This window comes from Triturus cristatus, chromosome 1_2 (assembly GCF_964204655.1).
Source record: "Triturus cristatus chromosome 1_2, aTriCri1.1, whole genome shotgun sequence".
NCBI lineage: Eukaryota > Metazoa > Chordata > Amphibia > Caudata > Salamandridae > Triturus > Triturus cristatus.
The window spans coordinates 120,390,500-120,414,015 of NC_140580.1; the positions used below are offsets into that span (position 1 = coordinate 120,390,500).

At 48.0% G+C, this 23,516-nt stretch overlaps 1 pseudogene across 1 annotated transcript in view; it reads left to right on the forward strand.

Moving 5' to 3' along the window:
• The window catches only part of LOC146866933 (lysine-specific demethylase 5B-like), a 623,554-nt pseudogene that overhangs the window by 17,043 nt on the left and 582,995 nt on the right, over window positions 1-23,516 (forward strand). The window contains exons 3-4 of the transcript XR_014966711.1: window positions 9,875-10,025; window positions 10,246-10,360. The product of XR_014966711.1 is annotated as a lysine-specific demethylase 5B-like (transcript). The remainder of the gene's footprint in view (window positions 1-9,874; window positions 10,026-10,245; window positions 10,361-23,516) is intronic.

Sequence of the window (23,516 nt, forward strand, 5' to 3'; positions counted from 1 at the left end):
ATGGGCAGGGGGAAGCTTCAAAGGCATGCCACCTCTGAGCTTCCCCAGGCCACTGCAACCCCCCACTCTGGCGGGAAGCTTGGCCGGAAACCCCAATTAAGGACAGGGGATGTGCCAGCCTGCCAACCCCACCCCTCAGGTGGGGGAGGCGAGGTGAAGCACATCTCCGGGCTCTCGCCATCTTGAAGATGGGGAGCCCTGCCCTGGACTAGGCTACTGCCCCCCCTCCCACAGGAGAGAGGCAGGATAGGGGGTGTACCCACCCCAGGACAGGGACCCATTGGTCCCTGCCCTTCACCTACCTGTAACGCCCCTAAATCTAGTATTTAGGGGCACCCTGAACCTTCCTTCCCCAGATTCCAGATTCCGAAATACAAAGAAGAGCAAGAAGAAAGAAGACCTGCCCTGCAGCTGCTAAGAAGAGGAAGACACCAACTGCAATGGCCCCAGCCCTACCGGCCTGTCGACCCTCGAACCTGCTCCTGCTCCATCCCGGCATCTCTTGTGGCCAGCAGCCTCACAAACCCCGGAGGACCTGGCTACCTTTTGGCTCTAAGCCCCTGGGACTCCCATGAGTAGAGGCTCTACTCAAAATCTGCTTCTAATCCCTGGCATCAGCCCGGAACCGCGAACCCTTCACACTCTGCACCCGCCAAGCCTGACCTGTGCTGGAGTGAACAAAGATCACAAGGACGACCCCACGGCGACTGTGACCCCGAGTCCGGCACCCAAGGACTTCCCTCGACGCTCCTGACGACGCCTGCAGCCTCAGAACCAGGTGCCCCCCCCAACCGCGATCAGCAGAGGGTAAGATTTCCCGACAGCAAAAGGCACCCCGGCGCCCCGCGGCCCCCTGTGCCCAACTCTGGGGTACCTACCTATCATCCAACTTACCTCTCAAAGTGGTGGTGGCACCTGAAGAATCTTCGTCCCTGAGCTTGCAGTCTTTTTCTAAACCGGAGCTTTCCCTTTGAAATCAATTGAGCGCCCGAAGGCTCAAAAGCACCCTGCACCCAGCCGCCCGAGTGGCCCTGGCAGTGTAACCTCTACACCTATCTACTTCCCCATTTGCCCTGAGCAAGTGACCAGGAGCCCAGCTCCCACAGCTCTGTGGCCTGCTAGTCAGTAGCCACCAACCAAGGCCCCCCTGCCTCCCATAGGATAACATTGGGCCTAACTCTCTCTGCACCCGGCCGCCACTGTGCCGCTGAGGGTGTAACAACTGTACCTACCTGACCCTGGGGGACCCCTGAGTCTATGCCCAGAACCTTAACTCTGCCAGTCGAGTACTTACCTTAAAGCCGATAACTCAATTTTCTCCTTAGGGTAACATTGACTGGTTTTTCCTGAAATTTCTTCTAAGTGTGGACTTTCCAAAACTTAAAATATTCTCCAAAAATCAGCCGAGTAACGAAAACGAAAATACTCACCTGCTATTAGGTGAGCTCCCAGTGCTGGATCTTGGTACCCAGCACTGACTCTGAAAAATATTCACAACCGTACTTACCAGTAACCCAATTTTCTTCCATAGGAAACCATTGACTGTTTTTCTGTGAAATGTCTTCTGTCAATTTCTGCAAACTTTAAATATTCTTTTAAAATCGTATAAATTGTGAAAACGTAATTATTTACCTGTTTTAGATAAAGGTCCCAGTACTGAGTCTAGGCACCCAGTACTGGATTACAAAAGTAACGAGAACATACTATACCTGCAACTTGAATTTTCTTCCATAGGGAATCATTGACTGTTTTTCTATGAAATTAAGTGTCAACTTTTAAAATAGCAAAATATTGCCTAAAAATCATAACAGTAAATCGACTTTTATCACTTGTTTCTAAGATCTGTCCCAGGACTGAATCTAGGATCCAGTCCTGGAATCACAAAAGTAATCCTAAAAGTAATCTATTGCAAATAACTTGAAACTTCCATTGAACTCAATGCATTATTGTGTTTAAAATTGTGTTGCCTATTGCAACCACTTGTAACTTTCTGGAGGAAAACAGATTCTGTAGAAGGGTATTTGGGGCACAAATCTCATCACCCACCTTCATATGCCATAAAGAACTGAGCCTACACTATGTGGAGGATTTTATCAAATCTCGTCCTGCCTTATTTTGGTTAAAGTTATGGCGAAATCCTGCTGCAACTCTAACCCAACAAATCATTACAGATTGCCTTAGCTGTGATAGGGGTAAATACATACCTTGGCTTAGTGCTGTACATAAAAGCTTAGCCAGCATTCACTTAGAACATACTTTTTTTCTTCCCTCCGCAGCCGAAAACATAAATTTAAAAGCAGCGAGGGGCGCACTATATGATCTATATCGTGAAGACAGAGAAAAGACCGAGCTTCGTAAGCCATCAATTATTAGATATATTCCTATCCTGAGGACATCAGGTAACAACTATCTTAAGCCACAAGAGTATCTAAGGAAAAACATAGGGAGATGGAATAGGAGCTTACTCTTCCGTCTTAGGGACAATAGCGTAAAATATCTACTCTGCTTTCCGATTGGTTTTAACAAAAATTTGGAGGAGACTTTTTGCCCATGTGGTGATGGTTGCAAACAAACAATGCCACACTTCTTGTTCTCTTGCAAATTTTATGTAAGGTACACAAAACAATATTTAATCCCGTATTTTAAGGCAAACGAGATGTCTAATCATAATTTGGCGTATCAAGAAATATTGCAATTGGGTTGCGAGGACATGATCTACCGTGTAAGCGCCTTACTACGAGCAGCGGTTAAATCTCGAGCCTCTATGAATGCCCCTTGAAACATGTTATTAATTTGTAATGTTTTTATCCGATTATGCTTATTTATGATGTGTCTATCTTGTACATAGTTGGATGTTATAAATTGCCTATTTGCACTATGATTAATGTTTAAATTTTTGCGACCTTTGCACAGCAATGCTGGCGGCACTTGTATGGTCTAAATAAGGCAAACCTATCGCCCATTTGCACTTATCATCATAGCTACATACCGGGTTTATGCTACCCAATAGACTGTAATACATGTGATAAGCCCGTTTTCCACATAGTTGGATGTTTACAAATTGTCTATTTTGCACAGTGTTTAAAGCTTACATTTTGCGTTTTTGCACAGTAATGCTGCTGGTCTCTGTATGAATTATTGGTTAATTTATTCATTTTTAAATTGCATTTACAACTTGCATGTTGGCTCTATGATATTTAATTTTACAACTTTATCATCTGATCTTATTTTTAACTATTTTTATGCTTGAGAGAAGATTGTATGCTACATGTACATTACCAGTGATGTTGTACTTTTATGGATATATATTATATCCGAATAAATATAATTGAATTGAATTTGTAACTTTCTACAAAAGCCAAGTGCATATTGAAAAAGTATGTTCGAGGCATATGAGCTGCAGATTACACACTTTTGCATAGATCGGCATCTGGTGTTGGGCCCGGATGTTTGCAGTTTGTTTTTCCTCTTGGAAACTCTTTGGAAGTTACGAGGTCGGTGACTCCTCCTTTGGATTGTATTGCGCATGGGCTTCGGCTCCATCCTCAGACTGTTTTTTTCCGCCATCGGGCTCGGATGTAATCTTCGCGCTCCGGTTCCGAACATTTCCAGTTCAACGATCGAAGCGGAATCCTCACCTCACATCGCGGTATTGTTTCGATCGCGATCTCCTCAATCAACGCACCTTCTCATCGACAAATCTTCGGTTCCAGTCGTCGACGGCGGCCTTCGGGCCTACGCAAGCTCCGGTCCCGGCTAAAGAACTCCATTCAAGAAGTGCCCTCGATGTGGGTCCAAATTCCCCCACACCGATCTTCATGAGGTATGTAACCTCTGCCTCTTCCCTGAACACGAGGCTCGAGACTGTCCGGCCTGTAAGTCTTTCAGATCGAAAAAGACTATTCGGGACCGAAGAGCCAGACGAAACATGGCACACTCCTCAACCTCCCTTCCAGTCGATATCTTCGGAGACGACATCGAAGATCCGGGACAGCAGCGCACCGAAGAGGACCTCATCAGTGCTTCCGAGGCCGACGACTCAGATGTGGAGGATATCACTCCGGCGCAGAGGGTCGTGAGTAATATACCCCCCCCCACACCCGCGCCAGCACCCAAAAAGGCTTCGGTCACGCCTTCGCCTCCGGGCCTAGGCAAGACCAGAGACACTGCTTCACACACCCCACCTTCGGGCCCTGTGAAGAAGCCAAATAAGCCTTCCGGCGGCTCGGGCTTGACCCAGCCTGTCAGCGGTGCCGAGAATTATACTTCGGCACCGAAAAAGAAACCGGCCTCTACCTCGACACCGAGCTCCGCACCGAAGCCCTCGAGGTCGAAACCCAGCACTTCCGTACCGACGCCAACTTCGGTACCGACCAAACCCCATAAGGCCCTCGGCACCGACACTTCCAAGCCGAAGCCCACCTCGGCGCCGACCAAAAAATCGGAGGTTCCCAAGCCCATTGCTAAGCAAACTGTCACAGACAAGCCTAAAAAGTCATCGGCCCGAAAACTTCAGCGCTGACGGACCAATCACTCTCACAGGAACTATTTACACCGGATCCCTTACAAAAAACTCTCACCAGGGCTACAAAAACTGGCCATTTGGCGCACTCTTCCAAAAAGAGACATTTGGACAAACCGGCTCCACCTCCACCTCCAAAGAGGAAGGACTCTGCTACCTCCCCTTTCAGAATACCCTCCCCACCTCCTCCACCCTCTCCACCTCTGCCTTCTCCACCCCCACCTCATCGCTCTCCGACCCCGTCTCCAGACGATGATGATCAGGGGGACCCATATCACGATACAGGGATTGTGCCCCAAGACCCCACCCCTACAGGATCTCCAGACCCATGGGACAACTACAATAGCCCAGATATTCCCGACGTCCCACAAGATGACCTTTACCCTTCCTGGCCATCTCCACCGGAAGACTCCTTAGGTTTCCACCACCTACTTCAAAGGGCGGCACACTATCACGGGGTAGAGTTGCACACTGACCCAGTGGAGGAGGATTTCCTCCTTGACACATTTGATACCACACATAGGTCTACCTCCATACTACCTATGCTCAAGGGGGTGGTAAAACATGCGCCAGAGGTTTTTAAGGACCCAGTCAGGGCCAGGGTCATTAACCCACGCATAGAGAAAAAATACAAAGCTGCCCCCACAGATCCTGCCTATATCAAAGGGCCGCGCCACTAGATTCCCTAGTGGTTTCCACTGCACGAAAAAGATCAAATTCCCAGGCGTCAGGCGAAGCACCACCACCTGACAAAGAGTCAAAGCTACTGGACGCATCAGGAAAGCGCACTGAGTCACAGGCAGCCAATATATGGCGTATCGCCAACACCCAAGCGCTATTGGCCAGATACGATAGGGCATATTATGATGAATTAGAAACCATAATGCACCACCTCCCTGAAAGATATAAAACTAAGGCCAATGAATTAATTCAAGAGGGCAAGACAATAATGAACACCTCTATACGCTGTGCCTTAGACGCAGCAGACACAGCCTCCAGGGCCATTAATACTAGCGTCCTCCGTCGCCATGCTTGTCTAAGAATATCAGGTTTTAAACCAGAGGTACAAGCCTCCATCCTGAATCATCCCTTTGACCAAGAACACCTATTCGGCCCAAAATTAGATGAGGCCCTCGAAAAAATGAATGGGAGCCCTGCAGTCACACCCTCCTAGGCGCTCTTTTCGCCTCTCTTCCTTTCGGAGTACATCTAGAGGCTACACCTCAGATAACGCGTCTACTTCCTACAAATCCCCCACTCAGTCGACCTTCACAAGGGGTTATCAAAGAGGCGACTATAGGGGCATTAATAATAAAGGCAGAGGCAAAACAAATACCGCCCGCTCTGCCACACCGCCTACCCAATGACTTCCCCCGCTCCCTCCAGACCATCCCACTCCGGTCGGGGGCAGACTTCAAAATTTCCTTCATGTCTGGGAGACCATCACCTCAGACAAGTGGGTGACCCAAATTATTCGGTCAGGATACTGCCTGGAATTAACATCTACCCCCCCCAAACATTCCACCCAGGCAACGCCCAATGTCACAAGAACATTCCACATTACTAAAACAGGAGGTAATCTCCCTCCTACAAAAACATGCAATAGAACAAGTTCCTGTCAATCAGCAAAATTTAGGGGTCTACTCCCTATATTTTCTGATACCAAAAAGGGACAAGACCTATTCTAGATCTCCGGCCCCTAAACACATACATACATTCAGACCATTTTCACATGGTAACGCTTCAGCAGGTGCTTCCGCTCCTCTCCCAGAACGACTTCCTCACCACACTGGACTTGAAAGACGCATACTTCCACATTCCAGTCCACCATGCTCACAGAAAGTACCTCAGATTTGTAGTGGGCGGGCAACACTACCAGTTCAAGGTGCTCCCATTCAGGGTCACAACAGCACCACGGGTATTCACCAAGTGCCTAGCGGTAGTGGCGGCACACCTCAGAAGACAGCACATTCACGTCTTCCCATACTTGGACGACTGGCTGATAAAAGCCACGTCCTACAACCAATGTATACACCATACCGCCACTACAATCCAACTCCTTCACCAACTAGGCTTCACGGTGAACCACCAAAAGTCCCAGCTAACACCATCCCACATAAAACAATACCTCGGTGCCACCTTAGACACCTCAAAAGCAATAGCCTACCCCAATCCGGCCAGGATTGCAAGCATTCAGGCTTTGCGACAAAGATTCATACTTCAACACTACCTTCCAGCAAGAGTGTTTATGCAACTGTTAGGGATGATGGCCTCTTGCATTTTCATAGTGCCCCACGCAAGACTCCAGATGCGTCCACTCCAAGAGTGCTTAGCGCGCCAATGGAACCAGGCCCAGGGGCAACTGACAGATCTGGTGTTGGTAGACGGTCGCACCCATCGCTCTCTGCAGTGGTGGAACACCACAAACCTTTCCAAAGGTCGACCGTTCCTGGACCCGGTTCCACAAATAATACTAACAACAGACGCATCGCTCTCCGGCTGGGGAGCTCATCTATTACACCTCACAGTGCAGGGCACATGGACGCTGCAACAAAAGTTACTCCATATCAACCATCTGGAGTTACTACCAATGTTTCTAGCCCTAAAATCTTTTCAGACACAGATTTCAGGCAAAGCAGTCCTCATTGGCACAGACAACATGACGGCCATGTATTACATTAAAAAACAAGGCGGCACACACTCTCCACAGCTCTCTCAACTAGCACAGAGCATATGGAGATGGGCAATTCCACACAAAATCTTTCTCCTAGCCCAACATGTCCCAGGAGTCCAAAACACCATGGCAGATCTGCTTAGCAGACAGACGCAACAGTTCCACGAGTGGGAACTTCACCCGCAGGTTCTTCACCCGTTCTTTCAAACATGGGGGCATCCACAAATAGACCTATTCGCCACCCACGAAAACAAAAAATGCCCAAGCTTCGCCGCCAGATACCCACACCCATTGTCCAAAGGAAATGCGATATGGATGAACTGGTCAGGCAAATTTGCGTACGCTTTTCCACCTCTCCCACTAATTCCATTAGTGGTGCGAAAGCTACAACAGCATTCCCTCACGCTGATCCTAGTAGCTCCAACATGGGCCAGACAACGTGGTACACCACGCTGCTGGAACTCTCGGTAGTACCACACCAAAAGCTACACCTCTCACCATGCCTCCTAACCCAGAATCATGGAGAGATCAGGAGAGATCAGGCAGCTCAGCTCAGCTCAACCTTGCGATCTGGCTTCTGAAATCCTAGGGTCAAGACTGATTTGTATATGACTGGGTCCAAACTGGAATGGCATGGTGAGCAAAACAACGATGGATTTAGGCCCAGATCTCTGTACTGGGGTGAATGTATGACATTGTTCTGCATTCTGTCCATCAACAGTTCTTTTTGCAGCTAGCAGTTGATGGCAGCCCTTGGTTTACACCCCCACTTTGGGCGGGAAAACCGGCAGGAAAAATTCTAAAGAATAGGTGTGCCCACCTCTGCCAACCCAACCCTTAAGATTGGGGAAGCGAGGTGAAGCACAACTATCAGTCCCCGCCATCTTGAAGATTGAGGACCCCTCCATTCAGGGCTAGGTCTATGTCCCCCTCCCATAGGAGGGTGGCATAATAGAGGATTTAGTCACCCCAAGTAAGGTGCCCATTGGCCCTTCAGGCCCCTGTAAGTATAGAAAATGGTACCTGGTTACCTAGGGCATTTGGACTGAAGAGGGACCCCTCACCTAGGCCATGCAGACTGCCACTGCAACATGCATGGACTGGTGCAAACAAAAAGAACACAGTTGACATGGCACTGCTATACCAACTTGCACTGCCTAAGGTATCGGTAAGTCACCCCTCTAGCAGGCCTTCCAGCCCAAAGGCAGGGTGCACTGTACCACAGGCATGAGCAGATATGCCCCTACACTATTTAAGGTCATTCTTAGATATTGTAAGTGCCAGGGAAGCCATAGAAAGTACATGGGCTGGAAACTCGACAACTCTAGTTCCCCAGCACCACGATTGCTTCTCTGAACACAGGAGTATTTGGTACCAGCCTGAAGGGCCAGTTGTGAAATCGTTTGTAGGAAAGAAACACTGGCTTAAGGGGACCTGGTTGGCAGGGACCCTGTGCACTACAATCAAAACGACATCAAATTCCAGGCAAAAAGTGGGGGCTAACCATGTCTGATGAGGCACTGTATTGCAGTTAGCACAGCTAGGGGGTCAGCATGTAATAGTGTAATAGTGTACTCGCAATTGGGCGACCATATCTTTCCACAGTAAAAACAGTGGGTTTGTACTGTCAGGACATGCAGAGTAAATGTCCTGCCTGTGTCATATGTTGCACCCTCTCTTTAGGACTTGGCAGGCCGGCCAGAGGGGTGACTTACACAGATGTACAGGGGAAGTTGTGACTTTGCCTTTGCTTTCAGTGGCAAAGTTGGGCTAACAGGTACACAATTGCTCTACCAGTCTGCAGTGTGGGACCTGTTTTACTTGGGGATCTGTTTTACTTGGGAGGTGGCCAAGGTGGCCCAACCATTGTTGCAAGCCCTTAGGTACCCACCCTTGTAACCTACATGTCCTGGGTACCTAGGTAACATTACTAGGGAGTTGCAGGTAAGTTAGCCATTTCCAATTTGATACAGTCTATTCGAAATACAGTTTAGGGTCCGGGCACTGGCATTGAGTTCAGTCGAAAAACTAGCAGCATCAGTTAACTCAGAGGAGACCCTTAAAAAAGAGGCATTTTTCACATGTGAATCCAAAAAATATTCTTGCTGCAAAACCAAAAGGCATCTTAACAGTAGGGGTAGTTTTTTATTTTTAAGAATTTTATGGATTCACATACCATTTACATGCCTCCCCAGAAGGAGGTGAATTTGCAAAGAAGAGGCATAAAAAAAAGAACACAACAAAAGGGAAACCAAAAACTCAAAGTAGTCGCTAGAAAAAAATCTGAGGATGGCAACCTTTGAAGGGTTTCCGGGGCATACGTCTGATGTCATAGAAGGATGGAAATGACACCAAAGGGTGGACGATGCCTATGCAAAAAAAAAACAGAGAGAAATAAGACTAAAATACAATTTCAGACCTGACCACTAGCTGAAATAATGCACAGCATGTGAATCTAGAGAATTCTTTAAACTTCAAAAGTACTCCGACATGGGAAGTATCCTTTTCATTTATTTATTTATATATTTGGCCAAAGGGTCCTTCCTTGTAAACACTGACTGACATGGAACTGCAAATCTTCCTCTGAGAGTAAGAAGTAAAGTGATTATTAGCTGCCTTAACTCAGTGTACTAAACACACATTTAGAAATGACATAATTGTTTTTTTTCTCCAACTAGATCTTTCTGCTTTCAAGGACTTAATAGAAGAATCGGAAATAAAGCATTTTCCTGACAACGACCTTTTACGCCGCCTGCGTTTAGTTACCCAGGATGCAGACAAATGTGCATCAGTGGCACAACTGCTTCTAAAAGGCAAAAGGCAGACCAGGTAACATTCTTTTTCAGTTTGTTTCCCAGCCTAATGGTGAAATTGTTGAATTGTCTGACTGTTACGCAGCAGCTAATTTCATAGTTTAAAAAAAAATGTGATTGTTTTTGCTTCTTCCCTTGATGGTTTAATAATCGTTTGACCAGTGCAGACTTTTACAAGCTCCCAGTTTGTGATTGGCCTGCCGATGTTCTTGCTAAGTTTTCCTTGTTCTTTTTAGGTATCGATCAGGTGGTGGTAAATCTCAAAGCCTTTTAACTCTGAATGAGCTGCGGAGTTTCGTGAAACAGCTTTATGCCCTCCCATGTGTCATCAGTCAGACACCATTGCTTAAGGTACTGTCATTTTAATTTGGAAATTGGGGTTGACTATTGACTCATTGTTTTTACTTTTAAGAGGTTCTTTTCCTCAATGCTCTTAACTTTCAAGACCACAAGACCTCACAATCTATCATGCAAATTAAAGTCCTCCAGTAGGGGTTATAAAATACAAAACCTGGTTACCATGACAACAAATTAATTTAAAACACCGTTAACATAAGCCTTGCCTGTTGTCCTTAGCTTTTTTTATGTGCACATAGGTGTTACCAGAATCGCGCCATATTGTTGTTGCAGTTTTATAGAGTAAACCCAAAATCACTTCAAGCTTAACTGTTCCGAATACCACACGTGCGGTTGACACCAATGGAAGGTAAACGCCACCTTGTTTGCTAAAAGACTTGTGCAGCATGGAACATTTTGTAAATCCGTATAATGAGACCTTATTGTGCCATGTATAGTTCGGAAAAACATCTACACAAATCATTTTCTGTCCACCCTATGAGGAGTCTGCACAACTCACTGTGATGCCAATGCTAAGCCCTCAATGCTCCCAGTGTGATTCACTTGAAAATTATATGTTCGAGGCATATGAGCTGCAGATTACACACTTGTGCATAGATCGCCATCTGGTGTTGGGCCCGGATGTTTGCAGTTTGTTTTTCCTCTTGGAAAGTCTTTGGAAGTCACGAGGTCGGTGACTCCTCCTTTGGATCGTATTGCGCATGGGCTTCGGCTCCATCCTCAGATTGTTTTTTTCCGCCATCTGGCTCGGATGTGATCTTCGCGCTCCGGCTCAGAACAGCTTCCAGTTCGACGGTCGACGCGCAATCCTCACCTTAAACCGCGGTATTGTTTCGATCGCAATCTCCCCCACTCGACGCGCCTTCTCATTGGCACGGACCTTCAGTTCCAGTCGTCGACGGTGGCCTTCGGGCCTCTCCAAACTTCGGTCCTGGCTAATGGAAAGGACTCCATTTACAAAGTGCCCTCGATGTGGGTCCAAATTCCCCCACACCGATCTCCACGAGGTGTGCAATCTCTGCCTCTCCCCTGAACACGAGGTTCGAGACTGTCCGGCGTGTAAGTCCTTCCGGTCCAAAAAGACTATTCGGGACCGAAGAGCCAGAAGAACTATGGCGCACTCCTCGACGACGATCCCGGACGACATCTTCGGAGAAGGCATTGACGCTCCAGAGCAGTACACCGAAGAGGGCCTCGTCAGCGCTTCCGAGGCCGACGACTCAGATGTGGAGGACATCACCCCGGCGCAGAGGGTCGTGAGTACTGACCAAGCGTCCGGAGGTTCCAAAACCAGGTTCCAAACAACGAACCGGCACGGAAAAGCCTAAAAAGCCAGCGGCACCGATTCCTTCGGCGCCGACGGACAGACCAGCCTCACCGGACTTATTTACACCGGATCCCTTGCAAAAAACACTCACCGAGGATCCAAAAACTGGACATTTGACTCTTTCTTCCAAGAAGAGACATTTGGAGAAGCCTGCTCCACCTCCGCCTCCAAAGAGGAAGGACTCTGCTACCTCCCCATTCAGAATACCTTCCCCACCTCCTCCACCTTCTCCACCTCCACCCCCTCCGCCTTCTCCACCCCAACCTCATCGTTCTCCCACCCCTTCTCCACAAGATGATGATCACGGGGACCCATATGATGATAGGGGATGTCCCACAGGACCTACCCACAGGGGACCCCACTCCTTCAGGATCCCCAGACCCATGGGACGACTACAATATGCCTGATATCCCCAACGTCCCACAAGATGACCTTTACCCCTCCAGGCCATCTCCACCAGAATACTCATTGGGGTTCCACCACCTACTGCAAAGGGCAGCACACTATCACGGGGTAGATTTACATACCGACCCCGTGGAGGAAGACTTCCTCCTTGACACGTTCAACACCACACATAGGTCTACCTCCATATTACCTATGCTTAAAGGAGTGGTAGAGGTTTTTAAGGACCCAGTTAGAGCCAGGGTCATTAACCTGCGCATCGAGAAAAAAATACAAAGCTGCCCCCACAGATCCCTCCTACATCAGAGAGCCAGCGCCACTAGACTCTCTAGTGGTATCCACTGTACGTAAAAGGGCATATTCCCAGGTATCAGGTGAAGCACCACCACCTGACAAAGAGTCGAAGCTACTGTGCCTTAGATGCAGCAGACACAGCTTCCAGGGCCATCAATACAAGCGTCCTACTGCGTCGCCATGCTTGGCTGAGAATATCAGGGTTTAAACCGGAGGTACAAGCCTCCATCCTTAACCATCCCTTTGACCAGGAACATCTATTTGGCCCAAAGGTAGATGAGGCCCTAGAAAAAATGAAGAAGGATACAGATACGGCGAAGTCCATGGGAGCCCTACAGTCACACCCTCCTAGACGCTCCTTTTCGCCGCTCTTTCTTTCGCAGTACATCTAGAGGCTACTCTTCAGATACCGCGTCCACTTCGTACAAATCCCCCACTCAGTCCACCTTCGCGAGGGGTTATCAAAGAGGCGGCTATAGAGGTAACAATAATAAAGGCAGAGGCAAAACAAACAACGCCCGCTCTGCCACAACGCCTACCCAATGACTTCCCCCCATTCCCCCCAGACCACTCCACTCCGGTCGGGGGCAGACTCCAACATTTCCTTCCCGTCTGGGTTACCAACACCTCAGACAAATGGGTGACACAAATAATTCAATCAGGCTACTGCCTAGAACTCATATCTACCCCCCCAAACATTCCACCCAGACAGCACCCAATGTCACAAGAACATTTGATACTCCTAAAGCAGGAGGTAGTCTCCCTCCTAAAAAAACAAGCATTAGAACCCGTTCCTACCAACCAACAAAACATGGGAGTCTACTCCCTATATTTTCTCATACCAAAAAGGGACGAGACTCTACGGCCCATCCTAGATCTCTGGCCCCTAAACACATACATACACTCCGACCATTTCCATATGGCAACGCTTCAGCAGGTACTTCCGCTCCTCTCCCAAAACGACTTCTTGACCACCCTAGATCTAAAAGACATGTATTTTCACATTCCAGTGCACAAAGCTCACCGCAAGTACCTCAGATTTGTAGTGGACGGACAACACTTCCAATTCAAGGTGCTCCCGTTCTGGGTCACAACAGCACCAAGGGTATTCACCAAGTGCCTAGCAGTGGTAGCAGCACATTTACGAAGACAACACATCCACGTCTTCCCATACTTGGACGACTGGCTGATAAATGCCGGGTCGTACAATCAGTGTGTTCAACACACATCTATCACCATTCAATTACTCCACCAGCTGGGCTTCACAGTAAACCACCAGAAGTCCCATCTCCAACCATCCCACATAAAACAATACCTCGGTGCCACCATAGACACCTCAAGAGCACTAGCTTACCCCAATCCGGCCAGGATTGCAAGCAGTCAAGCTCTACGTGCAAAATTCGCACTACAACACTCCCTTCCAGCTCGAGTGTTTATGCAACTAATAGGGATGATGGCCTCTTGCATTTTCATAGTGCCTCACGCAAGACTCCAGATGCGTTCTCTCCAAGAGTGCTTAGCACGCCAATGGAACCAGGCCCAGGGTCAATTAACAGATCTGGTGTTGGTAGACGGTCGCACCCATCGCTCTCTGCAGTGGTGGAACACCGCAAACATTTCCAAAGGTCGACCGTTCCTGGACCCGGTTCCTCAAATAGTACTGACAACGGACACATCGCTCTCCGGCTGGGGAGCTCATCTACTACATCTCACCACACAGGGCAAGTGGACACCTCAACAAAAGTTACTCCATATCAACCATCTGGAGTTACTAGCAATTTTCTTAGCCCTAAAATCTTTTCAAACTCAAATTTCAGGTAAGGCAGTCCTGATCCGGACAGACAACATGACAGCCATGTATTATATCCAAAAACAAGGCGGCACACACTCTCCACAGCTCTCTCACCTAGCACATGGAGATGTGCGATACCCCAGAAAATCTTTCTCCTAGCTCAGCATGTCCCAGGAGTCCAAATCACAGTGGCAGATCTGCTCAGCAGACAGACACAACAGATCCACGAGTGGGAGCTTCACCCGCAAGTTCTTCACCCATACTTTCAAATGTGCGGGCATCCACAGATAGACCTCTTCGCCACCCACGAAAACGCCAAATGCCCAACCTTCGCCGCCAGATACCCACACCCATTGTCCAAAGGGAATGCGATATGGATGAACTGGTCAGGCAAATTTGCGTACGCTTTTCCGCCTCTGCCACTCATTCCACTAGTGGTGCGCAAACTACAACAACACTCCCTCACACTAATCCTAGTAGCTCCAACGTGGGCCAAGCAACTGTGGTATACCACACTGCTGGAACTATCTGTAGTGCCGCACCAAAAACTACACCTCTCTCCACACCTCTTAACCCAGAACCATGGAGAGATCAGGCACACGGACCCAGCGCAGCTCAACCTTGCGATCTGGCTCCTGAAATCTTAGAATTCGGGTACCTAAATCTTCCCCCTGACTGTATGAACGTCATCAGAGAAGCTAGAAGACCTACCACTAGAGCGTGCTACGCCGCCAAGTGGAAACGTTTTGTTGTTTATTGCCACAACAACACCATCATTCCACTGGACGTGTCCATTCAACACATAATAGGCTACTTACTCCACCTACAAAGAAAGGTGCAATCTAGCCTATACGTCCATTCGACTACACCTCGCAGCTATTGCAGCTTACTTACAAAACAGGCAACATCTTTCACTCTTTAGAGTACCTGCCATTAAAGCCTTCATGGAAGGCCTTAAAAGAATAATTTCCCCCCAGAGTGCCACCCTCACCTGTGTGGAACTTAAATATCGTTCTCACAAGGCTAATGGGGCCTCCCTTCGAACCTCTCCATAAATGCGAATTACAGTTCCTAACATGGAAAACCGCCTTTCTTGTAGCCATCACTTCCCTTAGACGGGTCAGTGAGATACAAGCACTTACCATTCAAGAACCTTTTCTCCAAATGCACCATAACAAAGTTGTTCTCCGTACCAACCCAATATTCCTCCCTAAAGTCATTTCTCCCTTTCACCTAAACCAAACAGTAGAACTACCAGTATTTTTCTCGCAACCACAGACCGTTGCAGAAAGGGCTCTTCACACACTGGATGTGAAACGAGCCTTACTCTACTACATTCAGAGAACACAACCTTTTCGTAAGACCAAACAACTGTTTGTTTCTTTCTCTCCACCACACAAAGGTAACCCCATCTCAAAATCGGGGATAGCTAGGTGGATTGTAAAATGCATTCAAATCTGCTACCATAAAGCAAAGCGAACGCTATCCATTCCCCCGAAAGCCCATTCTACACGAAAAATAGGGGCTTCCATGGCATTCTTAGGAAACATCCCATTAGATGATATCTGCAAAGCAGCTACATGGTCAACACCGCACACTTTCACCAAACACTATTGTGTAGATGTGCAAACTAAGCAACAAGCTAGTGTGGGCTAGGCTGAACTCAAAACATTATTTCAAACCACTGCAACAGATACAGGTGGTTGCCGCTAACGGTGGGTACTGCTATATAATGTATGCACAAGTGTGTAATCTGCAGCTCATATGCCTCGAACGGAATATGCTACTTACCAGTATGCATCTGTTCTTGGCATGTAGAGCTGCAGATCTACACACGCCCACCCGCCTCCCTGGCTACCTGTATCTGTCCCAGTTTATCTTATTTAGATAGCACACACATGGGCATCTTCACTGTTACTACTACGCTCCATCTTTCCCTGCTGGCGAAAAACAATCTGAGGATGGAGCCGAAGCCCATGCGCAATACGATCCAAAAGAGGAGTCATCGACCTCGTGACTTCCAAAGTCTTTCCAAGAGGAAAAACAAACTGCAAACATCCGGGCCCAACACCAGATGGCGATATATGCACAAGTGTGTAGATCTGCAGCTCTACATGCCAAGAACAGATGCATACTGGTAAGTAGCATATTCCTTTCTGCATTCTGGTTGAAAGGAAACTAACACAGAATCTAGTGAGCACCAAACCTATGGCAGAAACTTCAGCAGCTTAGCACAGGCCTTATCCATTTGCAAGTTCTAGTCTCATTTAATGACTCTGAATGGACAGGTTGTTTTCTTTCTGACTGATTGTCCTTTCTATTAATGAACTGAACACCTTTTAGTTTAAGCCTCCAGTATCAGTCAATAACCAATGCATACTTACACAGAGTATATCATTTGTGTCTCCTGCATGGTTGCAAGGATACTGTATTCAAGAACTATACTGTTTTTCTGCTGATAACGTGGAAAACCAGTATAAATCATTGCAATTCGGAGAGGCACACATTTGAGCATGGAGTTTCAGTGTTCGAGGCATGTGGGCTGCTGAATTCATATCTGTGCATAGATCGCCGCCTAGTGTTGGGTCCGGATGATTGCACATTGTTGTCCTGGAAGAGTCTTCGAAGTATCACGAGATAGGTGGCTCCTCCCCTGGACTACAGTGCGCATGGGCATCCTCTCCATCCTCAGATTGTTTTTTTCCACCATTGGGTTCGGATGTGCTTATCTTAGCTCAAGTTAGGAAAACTTTATTTAAGGCCAAAAGCCTTTAGATATCGTCGGTATTGTTTGCGTTCGGTATCGATAGATTATTATACTTGTTCACGGACTCATTCACCCTTCTCGGACCGAGTTTCGGTCCGACCATCGATCAACGTTCGAAGATGGAATCGAGGACTCCCTTCAAGAGATGTCCTCTATGTCACGCAAAATATCCACACGTCGATGTCCATCCGGTGTGTAACAAATGTTTATCACCGGATCATGATGAGTCCAGGTGTATTGCCTGCGCCCGGTTCCGGTCGAAGAAGACCCTTCGGAATAGACGGGCGGCTAGATTGGAGGCCAAACAATCGGCGCCTAACCCGGTTAACATATTCAGCACCGAGGATGAAGAAGTCGAGAGCGTCGAAGAGATAGAATCGAGCCATGCTTCGGAGCATGACTCCCAATATGATGACGATGATGAGATCTTCGAGGACGAAGACGTCGTCGACGAGGTAGGAGACGACGATGAGGCCCTTGGGGCCGAGGAGGATAGCTCAGGCGAGGAGCTAGGCCAATCCGTCGATGCGGAGGCCGAGGGAGATAGTCTTGATAAGGCTCATGTCGAGGGATCGCCTGCGGGCCTTACCCAAGATCGGTCAGATCGTTCTACAGCCCCGCCTGAAGGCCCGGCTTCGGACATTTCAAAAGAGCCGGAAATATCGAAAAGGACTGGAGTCGATTCCGTGAAATCGAAACCAAAACCAGCACCGGTCAAATCGAAACCGAAAGTGCAACTGGTTCAGGTCGGATCGAAGGCATCGAAACCTTCCAATCCGTCGACACAGAAGAAGGACGTCGGAACCGACCAAAGAAAGAAGGACTTCGGTACCGAGAAACCAAAAAAGGACTTCGGCACCGAGAAACAGAAGAAGGCCCTCGGTCCCGAGAAGACGCAGCGGCCTATGGCACCGAAGGTTGGAGCACCAACAACCAAGGTCAAGGTGGTCGATCCGACTACATCAACACCGAAGAGTGCTGAGACTGCCAAAATATCGGATCAACAAGGCGTCGATCCCAAACTTCGGATCGAAGACCCGAAGACTGGAAAGAAACCGGAGACCGCGTCGAGGCCTGTCTCCAAAGAGCCTGTCGGTTCAAAAGCACCGTCAGCATTCACGTTGCACCAGGTGTCGGAGTCCCTGAAGCGCATCAGGGAACGGGCCACTCTCGAACCGAAAACGGGTCCCGAACCGCACAAGGTCGCCAAGGCTCACTCGGCGCCGGCAACGATCAAGTTTGGATTGCCACCGCCGGGGACACCGAAGATGTTCGAACTTAGGAAGAGTATCGAACAACCACGTACAGTGCCCACGGAAAGAACCAATGTCGACGACTCACAAGACCAGTTTATCGACGCCAACACTGGTAGGCTGTTGTTCCGCAAGCGGAGAATTGTTCCAGAAAAGGCTTTGGACTCATACAAAATTCCACTAAAAAGGAAAATGGCGTCAGGTTCGACACCAGTGCTTGTAGAACCTTACCACACATATGATCAGGTACCACCATCTTTTTTTCCCTCACACTCGGAGGCGGATGCTGGAGAGGGCTATACTGAGGATGATACCACTTATCCTGTGGATAATGACCCTGATGAACAACAGCAAGACCAGGATCAAGCATGGGGAGACCCTAATGACCCAGGATGCTCCTGACACTCATCTTTATAATATAAAACCATCTCCCACTGAAGATACTGCTGCTTTTAACGCCCTCATTGAAAGAGCGGCTGCCAATCACGGAGTGGAACTTCATTCTGACTCTGTGGAGGAGGATTTCTTGGTGGACACGTTTTCCACATCAGAAAGAACGGTCAAGACTCTACCAATGTTAAAAGGGGTTATTAAACATGCTAAGGACATCTTTAAGGAGACAACCAGAGCACGGGTATTGAACCCGAGAATAGAGAAAAAATACAAACCAGCCCCAGGAGACCCCATGTACATTAAGGGTCAATTGCCTTTGGACTCCATGGTAGTCTCTAATGCTCGCAAGAGAGCTAACTCACAGACTACCGGTGATGCTCCTCCTCCGGACAAGGAGTCCAAAGTGCTAGAAACATCAGGAAAAAGGATAGCAACACAAGCAGCAAACATCTGGCGCATTGCCAACACTCGGGCACTCCTGGCCCGATACGACAGGTCACACTACGACACCCTAGAAACACTGCTAGAACACCTACCAGATGACTACAAAGATGAAGCGGAGCTCCTCATCAGAGAGGGACAACTCATTACAAATGCGTCCATCAAATGCGCACTAGATGCAGCTGACACTGCAGCAAGGGCAATCAACACTAGTGTGATGTTGAGAAGGCACGCATGGCTGAGAATATCAGGTTTCAAACCAGAGATTCAAAATAATATCTTGAATCAACCAGTCAACCCAGACTTTTTATTTGACCCCGAGGTTGACGCTACACTGGAAAAGATTAAAAAGGACACTGAAACTGCGAAATCTATGGGGGCTCTACAGTCGCAGCAGTTTCGGAGTGGCTCCTTTCGTCACCCCGGGAATAGAGGAGCAGCTAGAGGTCAGGGGCCCCAGCAGCAGTACAGTAAAGGAGGTACCCAGAGTACCTATAATAAGAACAATAGGGGTGGCTATCGTGGCTCCAGCACCAAAGGCAGAGGACGTGGACACAACAACACCAGGTCCTCCGCCAATAACAAACAGTGACGTCTTATCACTGCCCCCCGACCACATAACACCGGTCGGGGGGAGACTCCAACAGTTCCTGCCAGTCTGGAGATCCATCACCACAGACAGGTGGGTCAGAGAAATTGTCCAGTACGGTTATTGTCTGGAATTAACATCCAATCCACCCAACATACCACCAAGACGCCGTCCTATGTCCGCAGAGCACTTAACATTATTGCAGCAGGAAGTACTAAGTATGCTGCAGAAAGGAGCCATAGAGTTCGTGCCTGTAGAACAACAAGGGTCAGGGGTGTACTCTCTGTACTTCTTGATCCCAAAAAAGGACGGGTCTCACAGACCTATACTGGACCTCAGACCTCTCAACCAATACATTCTGTCAGAGCATTTTCATATGCTCACCCTCCAGCAGGTTCTGCCGTTACTCAGTCAGGGAGACTTCCTAGCAACACTGGATTTGAAGTGTGCGTATTTCCACATACCCATACACCCAGCACACAGAAAATATCTAAGGTTCACTCTTCAGGATCAGCATTATCAGTTCAAAGTCCTCCCTTTCGGAGTAACAACGGCGCCCAGAGTCTTTACCAAGTGCCTAGCGACAGTGGCTGCACACTTAAGGAGACAGCACATTCACGTCTTCCCTTACCTGGACGACTGGCTTGTTCAGGCAAAGTCAGCCCAGCAGTGTGCCAGCCACATATCCCACACCATTCACCTTCTTCACAGTCTGGGATTCTCACTAAATTATCCAAAGTCACATCTTCAACCCGCCCACGTACGGCAGTACCTGGGCGCGACCATAGACACTCTGGCAGCCACAGCTCAGCCAAATTTAATGAGGATCAACAGCATGCAACTGCTGATAAAAAAGTTCAGACCTCAACACTCCATTCCAGCGCGAGTGTTCATGCAGTTGATAGGCATGATGGCCTCCTGCATCTTCATAGTCCCGCACGCGAGACTACATATGCGCCCGCTTCAGGAGTGCTTGGCACGTCAATGGAATCAGACTCAAGGACAGTTGAAAGACCTAGTGTTGGTGAGCGGTCGGGCATACAACTCTCTGCATTGTTGGAATCCACAAAACCTTTGCAAGGGCCGACCGTTCCAAGAGCCTGTTCCACAAATAATCCTGACGGCGGACGCGTCTCACCAGGGATGGGGAGCTCATGTACTCAATTACACAGTGCAGGGACTATGGACGACACAGCAACAGAATATGCACATCAACCTTCTGGAACTGATGGCAATCTTCCTGGCAATGAAGGCATTCAAAGTACACTTGTGCAACAAAGTCGTGTTGATCCGGACGGACAACATGACTGCCATGTACTACATACAGAAGCAGGGAGGAACACACTCTCCACAGTTGTCTCATCTGGCTCAGAGCATGTGGAAGTGGGCCATTTAAAGGAACATGTTCCTCATGTCAGACCACCTCCCGGGCAAGGACAACCAAATGGCAGATCTGCTCGGCAGACACAGCCACCAAATGCACGAGTGGGAGCTACATCCATCAGTACTCCAACCGTACTTCCAGCAGTGGGGCATCCAGAGATAGACCTATTCGCCACAAGGGAAAACGCAAAATGCCAAAGCTTTGCCGCCAGGTTCCCGCATCCACAGTCGCAGGGCAATGCGATATGGATGAACTGGTCAGGCAGATTTGCGTACGCTTTTCCCCCAGCGCCATTAATACCGCTAGTGGCACGCAAACTAAGGCAACACTCAATGACACTCATCCTGGTTGCTCCAATGTGGGCACGCCAGCCATGGTACACCACGTTACTAGAACTTTCCGTGGTGCCGCCTCAAAGACTGCGGCTAACACCCAAACTTTTAACACAGAACCATGGCAAAATTCAGCACCGAGATCCGCAACAGCTGAACCTGGCGATCTGGCTCCTGAAGTCTTAGAGTTTGGCTACCTGAACCTGCCTCCAGAATGTATGGATATCATCAAGGAGGCCAGGAGACCCACAACCAGAGCTTGCTATGCGGCAAAATGGAAAAGATTTGTCATTTACTGTAAAAGCAATTACATTAATCCGCTGGATGCATCCGTTCAGAACATCATCTGTTACCTGTTACACTTATACCGATGCAATCTGACATACAGCTCCCTCCGTATACATCTAACCACACTGGCGGCCTATCTTCAGAACAGGCGGCACCTCTCTTTTTTCAGAGTGCCTGCCATCAAAGACTTCTTAGAGGGACTCAAGAGTGATTCCTCCAACACACCCACCGGCACCGGTGTGGAACCTGAATGTGGTCCTTACCAGATTGATGGGTCCACCTTTTGAACCTCTACATTCATGTGAGATTCAATTCCTCACCTGGAAAGTAGCTTTCTTAGTGGCAATCACTTCGTTGAGAAGAGTTGGTGAACTCCAGGCACTAACCATTCAAGAGCCATTCATACAGGTTCACGCAAACAGAGTTGTACTACGTACCAACCCCAAATTCATGCCTAAAGTGATATCGCAGTTCCACATGAATCAGACTATTGGACTGCCTGTTTTCTTTCCAAATCCAGAAAATGTCGCAGAGAGAATGCTCCATACACTAGATGTAAAGAGTGCCCTCATGTACTATATAGACAGGCCAAAGGATTTTAGGAAAACAAAACAACTGTTCGTTGCCTTTTCTCCACAACACAAGGGCAACGCCATTTCCAAAGCAGGGATAGCCAGATGGATCGTTAAATGTATTCAAATTTGCTATGAAAAAGCTAAACGCACATTAACGATTCCTCCAAGAGCCCACTCAACACGCAAGTTAGGGGCGTCCATGGCTTTCCTAGGGAACATTCCTTTAGAGGAAATATGTAGAGCAGCCACATGGTCCACTATACATACATTTACTAAACACTACTGTGTAGATGTACATTCAAAACAGCAGGCAGCTGTAGGACAGGCTGTTCTCAAGACCCTTTTTCAGACTGCTGCAGCTGACACGAGCAGCCGCCGCTAATGGAGGGACTGCTATATAATCTATGCACAGATATGAATTCAGCAGCCCACATGCCTCGAACCGAATATGCTACTTACCAGTATGCATCTGTTCTTGGCATGTAGGGCTGCTGACATTCATATCGCCCACCCTCCTCCCCGGCACCTGTAGCGGCTGCAGCACTCAGAATTACTGTATAGCATGGTCATCACTTACTGTATCTACTCCATCACTGCCACAATGGTGAAAAACAATTCGAGGATGGAGAGGATGCCCATGCGCACTGTAGTCCAGGGGAGGAGCCACCTATCTCGTGATACTTCGAAGACTCTTCCAGGACAACAATGTGCAATCATCCGGACCCAACACTGGGCAGCGATCTATGCACAGATATGAATGTCAGCAGCCCTACATGCCAAGAACAGATGCATACTGGTAAGTAGCATATTCGATTGTGTTCAGAGCACCGTCGGTGATGACTCCGAAAGTGGCATGGGGGAACTATAGTGTAGTTCCTATTTCCCGTATAGGCTCTGCGCATTGGAATAATATACACTATAGTTTTTGGATAGGGCTAAGGTCAGTATGCTCCTATCGAGTACATTAAACTTATTACTTGTGTGTGCCTGCTAACTCAGAGGTCACCAGAAACTTCTCGGATGAAGAAGAAGGGATTAGTTTCTGACAACCGCATAAACATGACAACTTTGTTTCCCTTAGAATCGGAACGCATCTCAGAATCGTGGAAACAATAGATAAGTTTCACTCAGTCAATCATGCATGCTTAGTTTCTCCAGAGATACACAGAAATAGACGGGCATTTCAAGAAAAGGATTTATTGAATAGTCTTGTTTCTCGTGTAAGAGATATGAGCTGTTACAATCATTAGACAGTAAGCAAGATATAATACGCACAGCGTAAGCAGTAAGAAGAAATAATATTGCAATAGCAT